At 41.7% G+C, this 11,075-nt stretch overlaps 1 pseudogene across 1 annotated transcript; it reads left to right on the forward strand.

Annotated features, from left to right (window-relative positions):
* Window positions 1-10,076: 10,076 nt before the first annotated feature.
* LOC308521722 (TCF3 fusion partner-like) lies at window positions 10,077-10,832 on the forward strand (annotated as a pseudogene). Its single transcript has one exon. The product of its transcript is annotated as a TCF3 fusion partner-like (transcript).
* Window positions 10,833-11,075: the final 243 nt, after the last annotated feature.

The raw sequence follows: 11,075 nt of genomic DNA on the forward strand, positions 1-11,075 counted from the left end.
TGAGCTGGGGGAGATATTAAAAGGAATGTTTTTGATATGATGGAGAGAATGTTAATACTTCATTTTGAGGATGATTATAAAAATATATTTTGTTACAATAGTAAAATTTTAGCAGAAAAATTACAAGAGCTAAAGAGATGTTTCATGAAAAATTTAGTTATAACTCAGAAAAGATCTGCTCTTGCTTTGTATTTTATTTATACCTTGTTCTTACAAAGACATTAAATGAACATTCCTCTTTAACAATACATTGGGTAACTGTAATGACATGATGACACTGTTAGGCTAAAAATAGTCAGTAGGGCCTGGTGAAAATTGTTTATTTCTGCTGCTTAAACCTTCATGTGCTCCCACTCTGTACATTATAACTTTGCTTTGAATCGACAAACCACAGCTTCTACATGCATTGGTACTTTGATACTGGAGTTAAGGTTTTACAAACAAGTTTTTAAAATATCCTCTATGCCCCTCCAATCACTAACATTTATTGAATGCTTGTTATATGCATTTAATCTCCACTTTAAAGATGAGAAATCTGAAGTTTTCAGAGATGAAAACTTTTATTTCCATTTTAAAGATGAGAAATCTGAAGCTTTCAGAGATGAAGTTAATTGCCAATGTCATTCAATCAGTAAGTGGGAAAACTGAGACTGACTCAGAGGTTATGTTCTCTGTCACTGTCTGGGACCTTAATGCTGATTCAGATGGTTCAACTCCTTCACTGGTAAATCAGGAGCCAGCAGTGCTCTTTATAATTGGTCTCTGTTGTCAATGAGCTCAGGAAAATGGGTGTTAAGTAGTAAACCACTAAAATAAAACCTACATAGGCATCATAAGAGACATGGAGATTATCTAGTGACTTGTTGAAAGACCAGCAACATTAGCACTATGTGGGAGAATCTAATTTGATGGTTTTTAAAACCTTGGGCCAAGGGAAACCAAGACATTTGAGAGAGGCTCTCTCAGGGCTGCAGAGAAGCATTTGTTCTGCCCCTTCAACCAGAGAAACTTAGGCTTTACTGTTTTCCCTCTCATTTTGAGCTTTTGTCAAATCGGAGACTCCAATATTTTATTTGAATAATAAATTTTGTTGATTTAAGAAAAGTTGAAAATCACTGACCTATACACGGTTCTGAAGTTTATACATGAGGAAAGTGAAGCTCAATTAATGACTTACCCCACATTATTGGCAGATCGGAAACTGGAATCCAGAACCCAGCTTTCCTGCCTTTCAATTCAAAGGATTTTAGCAGTATGTTATCTAGGGATGAGGAATGGTTTTAGATTCAGGAGACCAAGATTCTCCTCATGGCTCTGTCTAGAGGCAGTCGGATGATCTTGATTAAAATCTGATTTTTCTATGACTTAGTATCTGTGGCTATACAAAGGAGAGCTATTTATAATCTTTATGTTCCTTTCTAGCTTTCATATTTGATGTACATATTGTCACCCAATTCCTAAAATGTCTTACTTTAAAACAAGCTAAAAATATGAAAATAATGCTGTTAAAAAGAAATCAAATAGTGCACATGGGCCTGAAGGAAAATAGAAAGCCCCCCTTCTCCCTGCTCCCACCATTGCTCCATGCCACCAAGCAAGCAGTGATGATTTCTTTTTTTATTTTTAATATATTTTTATTGATTTCAAAGAGGAAGGGAGAGGGAGAAAGAGAGAGAGAGAGAAAAACATCAATGATGAGAGAAAATCATTGCTCTGCTGCCTCCTGTATGCCCCCTCCTGGGGGTCGAGCCCGCAACCCTGGCATGTGCCCTGATCAGGAATTGAACTGTGACGTCTTGGTTCATAGATCGATGCTCAACCACTGAACCACCCTGGCCAGGCAGCAGTAATGGTGTCTGTGATACTATTTAAACTGTATTCTTTGGCTCCATTTCTAGCTTCATCACTAGACTATTCCATTCCCTTTAAACTACCAGTAAAGCCTTCACTTCTCATTTTTTAAAATTATGCTTTACTTTTAGTCTGTCCAGTGATTACCATTGTGATTTTAAGTAACGTACTCCCATTTGTTCACTTATCCACTTTAGAACAGGTCTTTTGATATGTTTCTTCTTTCCTGTTATGAGCTCTACAACTATTAATGACTGTATACTTTGTAGGTTGAATCTAAAAAGTAAAGAGATAATTGACAGCATTTACAGATTTATGATTATTTAAATAGTTCATACATGTGGCAGACAGACCCCCATGCTTATGCCCTGCCTGGAGTTCAGGCAGGACCTTTGACTTGTTTCTAACAATAGAATATGGCAAAGGTGATGGATGAAGTTCCCATGATTACATTATGGGTGTGTATTTGTGTGCATGTGTGTTTGTCTGTATGTGTGCAAGTGTACCTGTACACATGCTTGTGTGCCCCTGAGTGATCTCCATAAAAATGGGGACCTCAGTCAACTAGGAGATGATTCTGTCAACAGCCTGGATGAGCTTGAAAATGGGTTCTTCCCCAGTCCAGTCTCCTGTTGAGAATACAGCCTGGCCAATCCCTGGATTTCAGCTTTATGATACTCTAAGCAAAGGATCCAGCTAAGCTATACCTAGACTCCTGACCACGGAAACTGTGGAATAATTATATGTGTGGGTTTAAGATGCTGTTTGTCATAACTTGTTATGCAGTAATAGAAAATTAATACAATATAGATCCAAGTAGAATTACTTTACCAATAATGAAGTGAGTGTAATTAATGTTATAGTAATCATTATGGTAGTTAATATTAGGACCTTAGAATGTAAGACTTAAAGCATGTAACCCTGTGTGGACTGTTATAGTAATTATTATAGTGCCTAATGATAGATTAGGAATACTGTGTAAGACCCAAGAATGCACCCTTGTAACCCAACTAGTACTGGTAAACGACCTATCTGATGGGAACGCCCAAAGCCTGTACATACCCATAGATTAACAGACCCCGCGTGGATACACACATGGCAGCCGCTGATAACACACACACCAACGAAGACCACGCCTACAGAGGGGTATATAACCAGACAGTCTGATCGACCCAGCAGCGCATAGCTCTCCTGTCGCCAGAGCCTGAGGACCTGTGTGTGCTCACGTCTCGGTTCCCAGCACGAAACTCTGCCCAATTAACTGTCGATCGACGAAAGAGCCAGCAGCCAATGGTGCCGTCTACCCCTTTGTGTGTATCAGCGAGGCCAGGTGGATCCTTCCCACAGTCTGAGACCCATCAGGAACTGGTAAATAAACCCCCTGTGTGCTCGCATCTAACCTGTTTGTCTGTGTGTAATTTCTCCGGCTCGGCTCAGATCTCGGTGCTGTCTCTGTGAAAGTGTCTGACCAGAAGGTATTGGCACAAGCCTCAAGCGGATGGTCCAGACCACCTGTGCATGTCCCACTTAGGAGCAGCACCTATATGGGAACCCCCTGCACCTCAACATAGGTGACGGGCCTTAAATATATGAGAAATAGACGTTAATTTGGGACATTTGTATACCACTAAATTTGTACTCACCAAAGAAAGAACATCCAAATATTAAGGGCGACTTCTTTCTTAATTACTTTATTTACTTTTCTTTTTTAATTATTTAATTTTCATAGGACCTCAGGTGCAGAGGGTTGGATTGATCACATTGCTCAGTTCTGGACAATTACTGTCCTTGGTCTGTACATGATCATTCTTTATGCATTGTTCGTTTCCCCCTCACTTCTCACTCCCAGCCTCTCCCTCCCATAGGCAAACATTGTAATGTAGTCAGTACATAGCTGTTTTTTCACATGTGTTCCAGAAAAACAAGAATTACTGTTTTGGGTGAATGTATATTTTATTGACTCATAATGCATTTAATTATAGATCTCATTCAGTTATTACTTTTTCTCTCTCAACACTATATACTTAAGGTTGAACATATTGTTATATGTATAGCAAGTTCCTTGCTTTGAAAACCCAGGTAGTACTCCATTGAGAGCAGCCATTCTATCTAATTTATCTACTCTACTCTAGTCTATCTAATTTATATACTCTACTGCAGAGCATCTTCAAATCCCTGAGACCATAAACAATGCTATTTATGGAATTTTATTCCTCCATAAAATTTTTAATAATGTACTTATTGATTACATAAAAATAAACTAAGGTTTTTATTAGGATTGTAATAAACTTGTAAATTAGCCTGGGAAAATTAATATCTTCAGGATGTTAAGATGTCCCTTCTAAAGCATGGAATCCATTTACTGACATCATCTTCTATGTTATTTATTGGAATTTTCACATATTCTGCATAGAAAGTTTGTGTATTTTTCACCATTTTTCTCTACTAATTCTATTGAGGTTTTTGTTCCCTAGGTAATGACTTTTTATAAATATGGAAATATTTATCTTTTCCAAACATGCCTCTTATTTTTATTTTATTTTATAGAGTTATCTTGGACTTTGCATAGTGTTGAATCAGTAGCAGTGGTGGGGGCATTCATTTTTATTTATGATCCTTAAAGGAGATGAATTTTTTTCTTAAAATATAATGTTTACTGTAGACTTTAAAAAACAGCTTTATTCATATATAATTGACATCTAATATTTAATGTGTGTATTTGATGTTTTGAAATATATATGAAACTGTTACCACAATCAAGATAATAAACCTATCCTTTATCAATTCCTAAAACTCCCTTAAGCTCCTGTGTAATTATTCCCTCTCCCACCTCCCTAGGTGCCCCTGTTCCCTCCCCTGTCCTCATGTACAAGAACTACTGCTCTGCTTTCTCTCACTATACATGAGTTTGCATTTCCTAAATTTTTATATAAATAAAACTATACACTACTTTTTCTTATTGTTTCATTCAGCACATTTAAGATTCATCCATGTTGTTGCATGTATCAATAGGTTAATTACTGATTAGTGTCTCATTGTATGGATATACCACCATTTATCTATTCACCTTTTGATGGAAATTTGGCTTGTTTCCAGGTTTTAGATAATACCAATATAGCTGCTATGAACATTAGTATACAAATCTTTTTATGCTGTTATTTCTCTTTTTAAAAAATATATATTTTATTGATTTTTTAAAGAGAGGAAGGGAGAGGGATAGAGAGATAGATACATCAACGAGAGAGAACCATCGATCATCTGCCTTCTGCACACCCCCTACCAGGGATGTGCCCGCAACCAAGGTACATGCCCTTGACTGGAATCGAACCTAGGACCCTTCAGTCCTCAGGCTGACGCTCTATCCACTGAGCCAAACCAGTTAGGGCTGTTATTTCTCTTAGGTAAATGCCTAGGAATAGAGTAACAGTCATATTTTTGGTGCATGTTTACTTTTATAAGAAGCTGCCAAACTATTTTCCAAATAAATTGTCTCTTTTTATATTACCACAAGAAGTTTTTTCACATCCTTGACAGCATTTGCCATTATCAGTTAAAAACCACATTAGCCATTTATTAAATGTATGGTGGTATCTCATTGTGATTTTTATTTGTATTACCCTAATGACTAATAATTTTGACTATCCTTATACATACAGATGGCTCATTTGCCACTCATATATTTTCCTTGGTCAAATGTCTGCTCAAAGAGTCTGTAGATTTTATTTTAGTTTGTTTTCTTATTATTGAGTATTTTTTGAGAGTTTTAAAGTAATATAGTCTGGTATAAGTGCCTTATAACATGCTTGATTTTCAGATATTTTCTCCATTTGTAGCTCATCTTTAATTCTCTCAAAAGAGTCTTTCAAAGAGTAGAAGTTCTTATTTTTATGAAGTCCAGTTTATCAAATTTATTGTTTTATAGGTCATGCTTTTGATTTATCTAAAATATATTTTTTGTAATTGAGCATCATGTACATTTTCTCCTATGTTTTCTTATAGGAGTTTTATAGTTTTAGATTTTGCATTTAGGTATATGATCCATTCGGAGGTAACTTTTGTTTACTTTGGGAGGTGTGGATGGAAGTTATCATTTTGCAGATAGATATCAGTAGTTTCAAGACCATGTGTTGAAAGATTATCCTTTTTTCACTTAATTGTCTTCTATATTTGTCAAAAATCAAGTAACTGCTTATGCCTGGTCAGGATCTTATGAACTTGGAGTAGGGGAGATATTTTATAACCTTTATTATGTAAATGTTCAAAGACATGCAAAAGTAGAGAGTGTTGTTTAATAAACCCTGTTGTAGCTATCACCAGTTTCAATAATTTCCATCTTTTTGCCAATCTTATTTCAAGTATTACCTATTTATTATTATTATTATTATTATTATTATTATTATATTATTATTATTAGAGGCCCGGTGCACAAAAATTTGTGCACTCCAGGGGGGGCAGGGGGGGGGAGTGCCCTCAGCCCGGCCTGTGCCCTCTTGCAGTCTGGGACCCCTCGGGGAATGACCACCTGCTGGCTTAGGCCTGCTCCCCAGGGGATTGGGCCTAAGATGGCAATCAGACATCCCTCTGGCAGCCTGGCAGCCCTCGGGGGATGTCCACTTGCCAGCGGGGAGCAGACCTAAGCTGCAGTCAGACATCCTTAGCGCTGCTGAGGAGGCAGGAGAGGCTCCCACCACCACTGCTGAACTGGTAGCCATCAGCCTGGCTTGTGGCTGAGCAGAGCTCCCCCATGTGGGAGCACACTGACCACCAGAGGGCAGCTCCTGCATTGAGCGTCTGCCCCCTGGTGGTCAGTGTGTGTCATAGTGACCAGTCATTCCCAGCCTTTCTGCTGTTAGGGTCAGTTTGCATATTACCCTTTTACTATATAGGCTAGAGGCCTGGTGCACAGGTGGGGGCCGGCTGGTTTGCCCTGAAGGGTGTCCCGGATCAGGGTGGGAGTCCTGCTTGGGTGCCTGGCCAGCCTGGGTGAGGGGTTGATGGCTGTTTGCAGCTGGTCACACCCCCTTCAGGGTGGGGGTCTCCACTAGGGTGCCTGGCCAGTCTGGGTGAGGGTCTGAGGGCCGTTTTCAGGCTGGCAGGTGACTGAAACTCCCAGTCTCTCCTTTCTTTCTTTCTTTTTTTTTTATTCTGGGATTTAATTACCTTCTATAATTGAAACTCTGTTGCCATCACTGGCGCTCCCAGCTCTGAGGCCGCGGCTGGCTGAAAGCAGGTATCTGGGGTTTGTTTAGCTTCTATAATTGAAACAATGTTGCTTTGGAGCTTAGAGCAGGCCGTGGCAGGCGGGGAACCTTGGCTTCCTCCATCACTGGAGCAAGCAAGCCTCTTGCTCGCTTCAGCTGCATGGCTGCTGGCCGCCATCTTTGTTGGCAGTTAATTTGCATAACTTGCTGATCAGCCAATGGGAAGCGTAGCAGAGGTATGGTTAATTACCCTTTTTGTCTTTTATTAGATAGGATTATTACTAGAGGCCCGTGCACGAATTCATGCACCAGTGAAGTCCCTCAACCTGGTCTGTGGGATCGAGTCGAAAATCACTCTCTGACATCTTGCGAGGATTCCTGGACTGAGAGAGGGCACAGACCAGGCTGAGGGACCTCACTGGTGCGTGATTGGGGTCAGGGAGGGACGCAGGAGGTTGGCCAGCAGGGGAGGGACTGTGGGAGGGCTCCAGGGCATGTCCAACCCATCTTGCTCAGTCCCAATTGGCTGGACCCCAGCAGCAAGCTAACCTACTAGTCAGAGCATCTGCCCCCTGGTGGTCAGTGCATGTCATAGCAACTGGTCGACTGGTTGACTGTATGTCCCCTTGGTCAGTGTATGTTATAGCAAGTGATTGAGCGACCTTAGCATATCATTAGCATATTACATTTTGATTGGTTGAATGGACTACTAAACGACCAGAGGCTTAGCATATTAGGCTTTTATTATATAGGATTATTATTTGGCTTAAATATTTTAAAATAAATCCCATGTCATTCTACTTAACACAAATCTCAAAAAGAAAGGAATAGATCTTATTTAACTATCACCTCATTATAACCCATAATAAATATCATTCCTTAATAACATTTAATACCCATAGCATAATCAAATTTGCCTGTCTCAGAAATGTCTTTCTGAAATTGTTTTGTTGGAATCAGACCTAAAACAAAATTCACCCATTGCATTTGATTAGTATATCTCTTCTGGAATTTTATTCTGTAATAACACCTTTTAAAAAAATTTCACTCATTTGTCCTAGACAACAGCCCATTTTCCAGATTTGGCAATTGCTTCTTTGTGGTATCATTTAACTGGTTCTTTTATTCATATGTTCCCTATAAACTGATTGTTAGATTGAGAAACTTCATTTAATAGAGGTCCTACTTTTTGTCACAGTATTTTATAGGCTGAGGTGAATATTTCCTAATCTACAACATCTACATCAGGAAGCACACATAATGTCCAATTATCCCATTATTACTCTCCTACCATGATTTGGGAAGACTTCATTGAAATGGCATTAAGGAGGCATTTGAGTAGGGCCTTGAAAGAACCTTGCCTGGTGGTTAAAGCGAGGAGTTCATCCAGTTGGAGTGGGGAGCAAGCACAAAGGCATAGAATCCTCATACAGGGCCTGAGAAGACAAGTTCTGTTTTTATTTTTATCTCAGATTTAGAATAGATGATGCCCTTCAATTTGAAGATTGAATTCTAGACTCAATTTCATTCACCATTACTTTTAGGATAATTACTTTTGAGACTGAAACATTCTATACTCTTGCTAAGTATAGGTTTTGCTACTTAAGTTATGGTTAGCAAGCAGGCTTTCTCTTTTCTGTCCTAACGGAGAAGATTTACTATTTTTACCTTGAAAGAGATATTTTGTGGCCTGTGGTATGGAGGTCATTTAGTGGACCATAAATAGAGGTCTTAGCAATAGAATTCACTAAATTTTGCTCAGTCAAATTAATGTTTCCTTTATGAAATAATTGATTTTAGGGGTCAAGAAAATATATATATATTTTAAATTCTCAACCAAGGATATTTTGAGAAAATATTTTATTGAATGCAGAACACTGTAGAATTTATCAGGTACATCCTGAAATAATGTTATGTCTATTTTTATTGAATTGGTGAAATTGACATTTTGTTAACAGGAAGCAATAGGATCTGATAGGAAATCTACTGACAGTGATAGGAGAGGCTATCATTCAATTAGTGTCTTCCAGGCATGCTTAGGGTTTGGCCATATTGATTACTTAAGTTTGAAAGGTCCAGAACTGAAGGTAAAATGAAAGTCTATTTTATGTAGAGGAAGTAAGTTGTTTTCTACAGGAAGAGTTTCTTTCCTGGAATATCTCCTTTTAATTTTGTTGTTGATGACTGAGATTTCATCATTAATAAACAGTTGACCCTTACCATAATCCTATTTAATAAAAGACAAAAAGAGTAGTTAACTGTACCTCCGCTACATTTCCCATTGGCTAATCAGGGCGATATGCCAATTAACTGCCAAGAAAGATGGTAGTTAACCGCCAACAAAGATGGTGGATAATTTGCATAGGTAGGCACAATGATGGTAGCTGAAAGGGGAAGGACGGAAGAAGCTGCCTGCCGCTGATGGCGATTGGAAACTCAGGCAGCAGCCAAGAGCCAGAGAACTGGGCCGCCTTTGTGATTGGAGAAGCTGGGCCACCTTTGTCGGCTTCTGTGATTGGAGAACTGGGCTGCCTTTGCCAGCCAGGATGTCAGCCTCTTCCCTGCCCAGCCTGGCTTCTCAGATCACAGATCACCAGTGATTGGAGAAGACCCAGAGGCGGGGCCAGAGGCCGGGCTGCATTGCTGCCTGGGGACGAGATCCGGTCCCCCGGGGGTGACACAGCCAGGCCCCAGAAGGAGACCCAGAAAGAGACCCAGGGGCCTCCCAAGCGGAGAGTCTCCGCGGTCAGACGGCGTGCTGTCGGGACAGGAATAAAGACGGAGGTGACTCAGATGCCTGGCCACGGCTTTAGACTAGCGACCAGGGCCTTTCAGCCAGGACTTGGGGTGTGGCGAGGGAGGCGAGCTGGAAATAGAGAACAACAACTGCCAGGAGGCTTAGCGGCCAGGGCCTGGGTGCCTGGCCGTGAAATCGGATGGGGCGTGTCCTTTTGCGAGCCACTTTAACCTAGAGATTTGCAAGGTTGGAAGTTCTGCAGCGGGAGCCAGGGAGAAAGGGAGCTGGAGCAGAGAGAGGGGTCCATGGCAGCCGTGGGCTTTGAGGAGTTCTCAGCACCTCCCGGCTTGGAGCTGGCGCTGCCTCCGCTGAAGGTGGTCACATCCTGGAGAGCGAGCTTGAGACCGAGCTGGAGTTCGTGTCAGGGGGTCTGGGCAGCTCCAGCCTCCAGGAGCTAGACGAAGAGGAGGAGGCAGCCCAAGGCCAGCGGCGATGGTGCCAACGGGAACTCAATCGCAGGAAGTACCCGGCGCTGGGTCGGCGCTGCAGGGAGATCGAGCAGGTGAATGAGCGGGTCCTGAACAGGGTCCATCAGATACAGAGGATAACACGGGGACTCCAGCAGGAGCGGAGGTTCCTCATGAGGGTGCTGGACTCCTACGGTGATGACTACCAGGCCAGCCAGTTCACCATCTTACTGGAAGATGAGGGCAGCCAGGGCACAGACGCCCCCACCCCCAGGCAATGCTGAGAACGAGCCTCCGGAGAAAGAGGGGCTGTCCCCGCCCAGGAGGACGCCAGCGCCCGCAGAAGCCAGCAGCCCGGCCCCTGGTGAGGGGCCCAGTGGGCGGAAGAGGCGGTGAGTGCCACAGGAGGGGCGCCGGGCGGGAGTCCCGCTGACTCTGGAGCTGGCCCCCGTGCAGATAAAGGTGGAGGAAGACTTTGGCTTCAAAGCAGTCGAGGCTCTGGACTCAAGTTGGTTTTCTCAGGGACCAGACAAGCTGCTGCCCTACCCCACCTTAGCCAACTCCTCCTTTGACTGACCCCCTAACAAATGGACCCCATGCTCTCCTCGGCAAAAAAAAAAAAAAAAAGCTTATAGAGGCATGCTTATAGGATCAAATAGTATAAATATAGATGTAACAGGACAATAAAAAGAGAACCTGGCTATGATGATCACCTGAACTCTGCTTCTGTGTCATTCCTTCTTTACCGACTCCGTCCACACCTTTGGGAACCCCTGGACCTGCTGGGGCAGGACCCCAACATTTCTCTTCTTATAAGGA

Source organism: Myotis nattereri (genome assembly GCF_964212035.1).
Source record: "Myotis nattereri genome assembly, chromosome: 6".
Classification (NCBI taxonomy): domain Eukaryota; kingdom Metazoa; phylum Chordata; class Mammalia; order Chiroptera; family Vespertilionidae; genus Myotis; species Myotis nattereri.